This window comes from Equus caballus, chromosome 8 (assembly GCF_041296265.1).
Source record: "Equus caballus isolate H_3958 breed thoroughbred chromosome 8, TB-T2T, whole genome shotgun sequence".
NCBI classification, from domain to species: Eukaryota; Metazoa; Chordata; class Mammalia; order Perissodactyla; family Equidae; genus Equus; species Equus caballus.
Window position 1 is genome coordinate 94,203,947 of NC_091691.1, and position 10,453 is coordinate 94,214,399.

The 10,453-nt window shown below is 41.0% G+C and overlaps 1 long non-coding RNA gene across 2 annotated transcripts; it reads left to right on the forward strand.

Moving 5' to 3' along the window:
* Positions 1-7,526: 7,526 nt before the first annotated feature.
* Positions 7,527-9,018, forward strand: LOC138925437 (uncharacterized). 2 transcript variants are annotated; one of them, XR_011441608.1, is made up of 3 exons: positions 7,527-7,661; positions 8,307-8,378; positions 8,871-9,018. It is a non-coding gene; the product is annotated as an uncharacterized lncRNA (long non-coding RNA). The 2 variants fall into 2 exon arrangements; XR_011441607.1 differs by lacking the exon at positions 8,871-9,018 and having other exon boundaries at positions 8,307-8,639.
* The last annotated feature ends 1,435 nt before the right edge of the window (positions 9,019-10,453 follow it).

A 10,453-nucleotide genomic window follows, 5' to 3' on the forward strand; every position in this document is an offset into this window, starting at 1 on the left:
TACTCCAATTGTTCAGAAAAATCATACTGTACGTACTAAGACAGAGAGAGAATGATAGAATGAATGTGATAAAATGTCAATATTTGGGAATCTACTTGAAGGCTATATGGGTATTCTTTGTACTATTTTTGCAATTTTCTGTAAGTCTGAAATTATCTCAAAGGAAAGAATTAAAAAAAAAAAGCCTGTTCGAGATCACACGTTTGCATCTTACTTGACTTGCAGCCAGATGAGGGAGTTACCTGACCAAAATACAGCTCTCTTTCTCCTCTCCCTCAATGAAAACGCAGGCTTATATACATTTTACAGTCTGGTCAGTGATGCTGATTATGTCATGGGGTAATCCTGATTCAGAACTACTGAGACAGGCAGATCTGCAAGGTCAGAGGCGCTTCTGATGCTTGTCTGCAGTTGGACATTCCCTCCCCCATTGTGCATTAATGGAAAGTTCGCCCCGACGTCGCTTTGCTGCATAAATCAGGGATAGGTACTGAGGCTTCGCCCGACCAGCCGTGTCTGACGTGGGTGCGTTCACAGAGCCCAGGACATGGCCACCTTGGGAAAGATCAGCTTTGACAAAGAAGGCTTTTACGACATGCTTGCTTAAAGGACCAGCATCGGGTTGGGTCGCTTCCCAGAGGAGTGGTCAGAATTTTTTCTCTATAACAAAATTGTTCTTGGGTGGAGGAGGGAGGTGAAGGAATAAAATAATGATTTATCACATTTTTATGAAGAATAAAAGATAAATATTGGAACAGCTCTTTGTAAATGTGGACTAAATTATATGTTCAATTGCAAATAAAACTAGCTTTCCCCTAATTTTCCTTATGATATTGCTGCTCTTTCGGATTTTCCTCCCACAGCAGATGGAAGACTCTCAGAATGACGTGAGGTCACAGCCTGCCCCTAAATTGTGGTCAAGCGGAATTCAGGCATTTCTTCCAGGCCCCGGGAACAGCCTTTTCTAAGGTGTAGCTCCAGAAAGTAAGGGAGAAGAGACCTGAGGCAAACTTGTGATAGCAACGTGTCAGAGTTGTAGAGTAGAGACTTTGGATGGAGCCGCTGGCCGTCACTCAGGCCTCCTCATCCCTTCCATCTCAGGTCCTCTCTTGCCTCCTCCACACATCCTCCACCAGGTGAGGTTCTCAAGTCTGGGGACTAGAAAACAGAAACTGCTAATTTTACAAATGTGGGAGTGGCATTGGAAGCCTAAGGAAGCACTTTTGGGGAATCAACATAGTGGTGTGACCTATGGGGGGGGGGGGTGTGTGTGCATGCGTGCTCTCCACATCATTGGACAGCACAGCATGTCACAGCGTACGTGCACTGAGGGGGCCAGCACACTGAGATCTCATCGATGCGGTGACTTTGGCTCAAGCCGAGAGCCCGGCACGTTGGGATTTCAGCTGGCCTCGCTGGGTGAGGCCACCAAGGGCAGCAAGGAGCCTTTATACAGCACTGGAGCACTGGAAGGGAGCCAGAGAGCGGGAAGTTACCACGCCGGCAACTTAGGGATATGTTCTTGATTACCTGCGAGACAGCTGCCTTCTGGAGATTTCCAGTTTAGCGGGGACAGAGATACTGCAGGAATGAGTGGAAGGAGAGGCAGAGAAATAGTCTATTTTCTTCTGTTTTTTCTTTTTTAAATACATATAAAGGTGTAGATTAATTGGCAGATTAGTTGCATTTCTTTGCTAATTTACAAGAATTGCTATATTTTTAAAATCTCAATTTAAATATGTACATTAAAATCCATTATATTTATTTGATCACTACAATTGTACACTTACCTAATGTTCATCAGAGCAGTGCAGAGCTTCTGAAGCTGGGAATTGTAGAAGTGTTTACGCCTTGATCCCAGATTTCAGAATTTGGGGTGAAATCAAAATAGCTATAGTTAAAAAAAAATCTTTTAAGGAGATTTTAGCATTCATTTCTTTGTTGAGGACTAAAAATAAACAAGGTAACTGTTACATAATATAAAATTTATAATTGTATGGTACTTATACTCTACTTAAGGTCTATAGTTATAATAAAATGTAACTGATGAATCATAAAAGAAAATCATAATTAATTATAATATAGTCTTGCATTTGTATGGAATTTTTATTTTTTCAAAGTCCTTTACAACCATTATCCTGATTTGTTGCCACAACAATCGTGAATGAGAGGAGTGAGGAATCCTTGGGCGGCTCCTTAGAATAAGTCAGGGATGGGGACGAGACGCAGCTTTACCCCAGGGACAGGCATAGGGAGAGTCTCACGGCAGGCAGCAGATCCAGGTAAATGTCCTGCGGGCCAAGCTTCAGCGTAGTGCGGTTCTGAACATGCTTCTGGCATTTAGAAGAGATTCCCCAGTGACTACCTATCTGTTTGTGCTAAACTCTTTTATGGGAAATTTATAGCCATTACTGTTAACTACCTTTTTATCGTTATGTTCTATAATTTAAAAATATTTCCCAAACCCCCACCCCTGTAGTCTCCACCTGGCACCTAACACCTTTTGAAATCTATTCACTTAAGATTCTACCCACAAGAGTTGATAATCCGGTTCTGCCAGATGGAAACCAGCTTGCCCAGGTAAGTTCCACTTTCATTAGAAAGTCCAGACCTCATTTAGGGCAGCAGCTTTGCCCGTTTACACTACATTAGTGCTTGCACTTTTCATAAGCTTGAGCAGTATCGTATCCCCAGGCCCAGCGGTCCTCCCGCTAGTTGCCTGGCTGAGGTAGATGCTCTCCCCACAGTGCTTGCATGTTGTTGAAAATGCTCCCATAAAAGGGAAAAGAAATTTGACACTAATTTAGAGATTTGGGGATGGATATTTTTGGATTCAATATATTCATTTCCCATGAAATTTTCTAAAAGAAAAATATCAACAGACATTTTGAACAATGGATCTAACATCAGAATCACAAGGGAATAATCATCTTTTAATCTTTTCTTTATTAAATTTTAAAAGTATTTGGGTGAATATAATTTTGCTTCCATTGTCATTAAAAAGTCATGGCACTCAATTGGTATTATTTTATGTAAGTAAATCAACACAATTGATGATATATTATTATTTGATACTTCTTTGCATAAACAGTGGAAGTTTAAGAATTCTACTTTTAAGAGGAAAGGTTAGTATTTCTTTGCAGAAACAAAATTAAGTTTCGGTAGGAGAGGTGTGTGTGTGCCCCCACACACACACATGCACACGTGCACACACACACACACGCAAGCAGAGTAGACAGAAATATTACCTTCCTGAGTCCCCTAACCTGATCCACCAGTAAGACCTGCGGGTTCTACCTTGAGTGCCCTGAATCTGTTCACGACTCTCCTTCTCAGACGTCATCTTCTTGGGCTGCCATACACACTTCCTGACCACATTTGGGGCCCCCACTTCCACTCTTGCTGAGTCCCCACTCCATTCATTTACACAGTAGCCAAAATAGGTTTCTTCCCTTTAAATGCAAATTGGATCAGGATTCACCTCATTCACTGGTCTCCCAAGGCTCTTGGGAGAACATGGGAACTTCTCCAGACCCAGGATTTTCTCTCTTTCTCACTCACCTTGTACCGTCCACACTGGCCTTGGGGTTCCATGACCCAAGATGCTGACCTACAGCTCTTGGCCCACATGGTCCTCAGGTCCCTGCTTAAATATCACATCCTCAGAGAGGTCTTTTCCGGTCACTCTGCCCTTTTCTTTCAGAGCATTTATCACAGTGTGTAATTGTATATTCACAAATTTGTTGTCTCATTTTACACAGCTCCACAAGGGCTGGAATCTCTGTTTTCATCCAGTACTTTGTCCAGAGCAATAAATGAATGAATATCTGAATGTTCCAGACAAGAGTGGAACTTGGGCAACATGAATGAATCAAAATTACACAACACACCCAAAAATGGGCCCCAGTCAGCCCAATAGGATTTTCTCAACAGGTTCAGTGTAATTTTCACCCCTACGTTTGCGTTGATCTCAATTTGTCTTCTCTCTAGCTTTGCTCCTCGATTCTCCTAATCTTAGAATGAAAATGTTGCACATGATTCTGCCAATGCTAATCTCAGCCTTCAATGTCTATAGTAGTGCATTTATTTCTTTATTTTTGTATTTTTACCGAGAGGTGTCAGGAATGTGTGTCTGACCTCTTCAGTTACAGAGTGAGTAAAGACGTGGTTTTTATTTTTCCTTGGCCCTAAGCCCTGAGTTGAATCAAACACATACACACACATATATATGTATCAGAAAGGATGCATGTGTAACATATATATATATGTATATATTTCTTTCCTCTTTTAATTTCTCTTATTGCTTTTGAATGGTGAGGATCCAAATTCATTTTTGCATGAAATACATGTTTTTAACAAGTTTACTTTTTTAACAAGTTGACATTTTTTAACATGCTGTAACCATCTGTCACTCAGTGAGTCTAAAAATCAGATATATTGAAACTAACATTTTTTGAAGAAGAAAATGTAATCATTTCTTTAAGACCTTTATACCCCCAGAGGGATTTAGGGTAATTTTGCTTTGAAGCAATACTGACCTCCTGTGGCCAGGAGAGTCTTAAAAAAGATTTCTTTTTTCTTTTTACCAAGAGTTTTCCTTCTAATAATTTCTCTATCACGGTAATATTTATTTTCAGTCCAAAAAAATTTATTTTAATTTCACAGTGTTGATATAGTCCATCTATAATTCTCGCTCACCAAGGCAACTTTAAGAAAGGACCCTCTTGCTCTTTGTCAGATGTGGGGGAAAACCCACTGCATGGTGGGTTAGGGCCTCGAAGTACAGGAGGTTCATTATTTGCAGTGTAGTCCCTCTAAGTATGTGGTTATTTCCCCCATTTATTGCACTTTTCTCCTATTCCTTCCATTTCTACAAATGAGTCCGTTTTATCTCACGAAGGCCTTGGAGTCAAGTCAGCTATTCCTAAATAAACTGGGCAGAATGACTGGGCAAGACTTCTCAGAGGACACGACATTTAAGCAGGGGCCTGAGGACCAAGCAGGCCAAGAGCTATGGGTCAGTATTTTGGGTCACAAAACCCCAGGGCAGTGTGGATAGTACACAGTGAGTGAGAAAGAAAGAAAATTTTGGCTCATTATTCTCATTATCCATCAACTTACTTTTCAAAATACCTTGTGTCTGATTCTCTTCCACATTTGCATTGTCACCACCACTGTGTTTGTCTTCCTTGAAGGTGACAGCAGTCTCCTGGACACCTTCTCTGATTTTACTCCTCTTTTTTTCTTAGAAGTTTTTGTTGAGGTATAAATGACATACAACATTATATTAGTTTCAGGTGTGCAACATAATGATGCGATATTTGTACATATTGCAAAGTTAACAAAGAGAATCTTTTTTCTTGTGATGAGAACTTGTAAGACCTACTGTCTTAGCAACTTTCAAATATACAATACAGTGTTATTAACTGTAGTCGCCATGCTTGCATTACATCCCCAGGATTACTCATTTCATAACTGGAAGTTTGTACCTTTTGACCCCCTTCACCCCTTTTTGCCCCACCCCCCATGCCTCCTCCAGCAATCTGTTCTCTGTCGTTCCTCTTTTGCTCTCCATTCTCCGCTCATCTTCAGCTCCTCAGAAGTGCTACTCCAAGTGTTGTCTGAGGATCAGCTGTTCCTTCGAGGTCTGTGATAAGGAAAGGCAGAAATTGAGAGTAAGAGTTCCAAAATGTTTATGACAATTTGACAAGAGTACTTTTACGTATGTTTGAAGCTAATTAAAAAAATCGATTTTTTTGGTAGCCTGTCTTTTTTAATTTCTTGCTCTAGAAGTTTATTTTTGTTGCATTTTAAGTTTTTTTACAGCAGCACTGATCAGATTGAAGCAAATTAGCCCTTCGCCACCGAAGGTTTGAAGAGCATTGTTCTATTCTATCCCACTGGATTAATCTTTCTTAAACATCCTTTTTTAGGTGTTATTTCCTTACTCAAAGGTTTTAATGTCTTCTTTTTCACAGGGTATCATATTTAAATTGTGGGATTTCTAGTGAAGTTTAACCTCAGCTCAGCTGTCCAAACTTCCTCTCAAGTCTGTCCCCTGGGTTCTCGGGGACCTCTGTGCATACATTCTTTCAGCTCCACTCTTTCTTTGCTTATATTCCAGAGCTGACCCCACCTCGGATCTACCCTAGATGCCCTTTCCTTCTGTGACTCATCCAAATGGGACTTTTTCTTTGAGGTCCACTCCAAGTTGACTTCCTCGAGTTTCCTGGTTGTCTCAGACTTTACTGATCTTCCTCTCCACTCAGTTCCTATGGCAATCACCCTAACAGCAGGTCAGGAACATGCGGCCTATGCTTGTGGGAGCTTCCTTTGTGCAGCCCTGCTCTCTGCACCTGTGCTTTCTGTATGAGGTCTCCTGTAGTTCTCACACTAGCCCTATGAGGTAGTTACTATTTTCATCCCCATTTTATCAATGAGGAAACTGAGATGCAACGTGTTAAGTCTCATGCCCAGGGGTGCATAGGTTATAAGAGGCAGAGAGTGGATAATATGCAGACTAAATCGTTTTTTGATTTCTATGTAAGATAAATATATGAACTCTAGTTTAGAGAGAGACACATTGATGTTTGGTGCCCCACAGAGCTGGTGGGGAATTGGTCTAAACCCATGTCAGTTGTATTGGTTTCCTTGGGCTGCTATAACAAATTATTACAACCTGAATGTTTTAAACAACAGATTATCTCATGGTGTTGGAGGCGACAAGTCTAAACTCAAGGTGTTGGAAGGCTTGATTCCTTCTGGAGGCTGAAGGAGAATCCGTTCCATGCCTTTCTCTCTTCTAGCTTCTCGTAGTTGTCACCAATGCTTGGCGTTCCTTGGCTAGTAGCTGCATCACTCCTCTATCTGCCCCCATCACACATGGCCATCTCTTCTCTGTGTCTATCTGTGCCAAATCTCCCTTTACTTTCTCTTGTGAGGACACCAGTCATGGGATTGAGGGCCAACTCTAAATCCAGTCTGACCCTCTCTCAAGATCCTTAATGACATCTGCAAAAACCCTATTTCTAAATAAGGTCACATTCACACGTACTCAGGGTCAGGACATGAACATATCTTTTTTTTTTTTTTTAAAGATTTTATTTTTTTTCTTTTTCTCCCCAAAGCCCCCCAGTACATAGTTGTATATTCTTCGTTGTGGGTGCTTCTAGTTGTGGCATGTGGGACGCTGCCTCAGCGTGGTTTGATGAGCAGTGCCATGTCCGCGCCCAGGATTCGAACCAACGAAACACTGGGCCGCCTGCAGCGGAGCGCGCGAACTTAACCACTCGGCCACGGGGCCAGCCCCATGAACATATCTTTTTGAAGGACACTGTTCAACTCACTACTGGGGTTGTATAACTACATAACCCACATTCTTTCCCTGCCATGCTGTCTCATGGCAATCACTTCGTGCCTTACAATTTAGCATCTGATGACATACTCTTTAGACTTGTAGCTCGATGTTTCACGAGGCTTAGTTTTATTTAAGCCGTTCATACTTAAGGGCCGTGCTGTATACGTCTCCTGTAGCCCCTCAGTACCTCTCACAGTGAGGCACATAAAAGAAACGCTCAAGGGGGAACTGCAGGCATCTGTATGGTGAGACGTTCGTGGATGGGAGAGCATCCCTCAGAATTCTACATCGCATCGTGTAGAAGGTGAGTTGACGTCCATAGACAAAGCCATCCTGTGTGTAAGCAAACGAACAGGGTTTCACACACCCAAAAGGAAGCACATGGGCAGTATTGGGGAAGGAACTAATAATTATTTAGCTTCCACTACATGCTCAGCCCTGTCACTCATTTTACTTTATTATTGTTTAATTCATGCTTTGCCCACTAAAGTTCAGAGCGGCAGAGAAAAGAAAAAATGAAGTATCTAAAATAGTTAAATTGCAGTTGACTTGGGGATAGAAGGTCAGGCTAAAAGGAAGGAAGAAAACAGCATTCGTGGTTCATTTTGAAAATGATTCTTGAAATATAATCGAATCTCCAGGTATCACAGGTCTTATCAATCAAATAAATGCTTTTATTAAAAAGAAAAAGACAGAGCTCTGTGAGGGAAACTTCATTTTTGTATTGTCACTCATGGGAAAGCTTTTAAGCTAAATAATAAAACTGCTTATAACTTTTAGTCCTCAAGGTCCAGCAATTCTTGCTTTGGTGACTTCTCTTAGGGAAGTTGAAAAGAGTGGAATGAATTCTGAGCACAACAAACCCTGACTGAGAATTTCAGAACTCTATTTGCATTTTAAACATTCAGGAGTAAAAGTTTTTGTTTGTTTGCTTTTGTTTTTTACTTAGCCCTGGAGAACAGAGACGTAAAAGACAGCGCTTTGAACTGAAATGATGTGCGGTGTAATCGGAGGCTGGCTGGTGGGTAGTGTGGGGTCCGCATGAAAGACTCCCCCCAGGATACTCAGCTTTTCGAGCTGTTTGTAAAGTGGATTGTTCCCCAAAGAGAATGAGGAGTAAATATATCTCAAGTTTAATGCTCTGTTGAAAAGAAGCAAAGACTGCTTTTTTAAAATGACTAAATCTGTGAGGAGAAAAGATAAGGGAAAGTTAAGGCCTACTATTCCCTTTTGATACCTGTTTTTCTGGATAAATGTAGTTGAATACATTCCTATTTCAAAATCTCTCTCCTCCTTTTGTGAATTCTCCGTGTTGATCCCCATAGCCCAGAAGGGTGGAAAGTGGAAGATTATTTGTGTATCAGCGTGGCCAAGAAAGGGCTCTTGTTGCCTTACCAGCAGCACCCCCTTGTGGTGTTTCTATGAATTTCATAATTCTAACTACATTAAAATTTTCATGGACAAGGAGAGGATACATTTGATTTAAAAAACAATATTTTATTTTGTTTTTCAGGTTGTTGATTTAATTGCTCTTCTTTCTTGAGGCATCTGTTAGTTCAGCCTAAAAGCCATTCTTAAGGCATGGAGAACTGGTCTACCATTATTAAATTTAAGGATGAAGCCTGTGGCTTGGAACGGGCTGAGCTGAAGGTTCATGTAAGGTTTGAAGACATTTTAGTAGCAATGAATACTAAGTCAGTGCCAAAAATCTGTCCCAAATCCTTGCGCTTGACTTGCTTTTAAACACTTGAATACTTTAATTCCAAAATACACTTTTCTCAAGACTAAAGTATTTTTGTTTTTTTTATTTCATGGTATAGTTTTCCTTTTATCTTTATTTGAACTCAGGATATTAACTCTCAAGACTTTTTCGTTAACTACTAAAACATACATCTCGTGAAACACTTTATAAGCTCATACTCAAATTCCATGCAAAATTATTCAGAAATTAAGTTTTTTGAATGAAAATTTCAAATGTGACAGGTATAGCTCTTCAGAGCAAATTTGGGCTACCATAGGCTTTAAATTTCTTTAAGAAACTCTCCATGTTTCAAATCAGATAATTAAAACTCAGAATTAATGCATTTCACATGAGCTGATTACCTGGTTTTGAGCTTTGCTATAACTCTAGATATTTTGGTATGCTAATGAAACATGTTACAAATGCTTCCTGACAATTTCTTGTTTTGGTTGTCACAGATTCCTATTGCTATCACCACTTTTCCATCTGTCCCTCAAGTTTTTGCCTGTTTGAATAATTTAGATTAGGACATCATTCAAAGACCCTTTAAATTACAGATTTGCCCAGACTGTTTACTTAGATCTGCAAGGAGGGCACTGACTGAATGCTTAGTTATGGAAAGAATACGATCTAGGGCAATCGGTTTAGAGGCCCAGGTCTTATTCTTGTGTGTGTGTGTGAATATAAGCATGCTTACATGTCTTTAAAAATCAGGTTTGGGAAGATCTCCTCAAGATGGCAGTATAGGCAGACTTGGAACTCACCTTCTCCTGTGAACACAACCAGGTCACACTATTCTTGGAAAAATTGCCCCTGGGAGAGAACTGAAAACTGGATAAAAAGAACCCCCACAACAAGAGACCATCCTGACTGAGGCAGAAGGGGCAGAAATTCCATCTGGAGAGAGAAAAATTCACCTTTGTGAGCCATGGAGCTTCACAGTCAGCCAGGCAGGAGCAAATCTAAGGTACGCAGCCCTACCTGGAGGAGTGGGGACCTGAGCGGGGGTGTGTTACTGCTATAAGAAATCCTTCAGACTCAGCACACCTGAGACGAGTGACATAATATCTGGCCTTGCTGGCTATTAACTACAAGGGGGATACTAAAAGCTATTGACACAAGCAGAAAAACCCAGCTCTTAAAGGGCCCACGCACAAATTCACCAGTCTCAGAAAGCAACCTAAAATCACCAGAAAGAAAGGCGCACAGTCCTTTAGTGAAAAGAGAACCCACATGGTAGGCTCTGGGTGCCTCTCAGTGAGAGGGGAGACCTTTCCAGGGATGGTGACATTGGCAGCAGCCATTCTTGTGACCTAGTACAGGCGTGCTGACACAGACGCTGGCAGAGCTGTTGG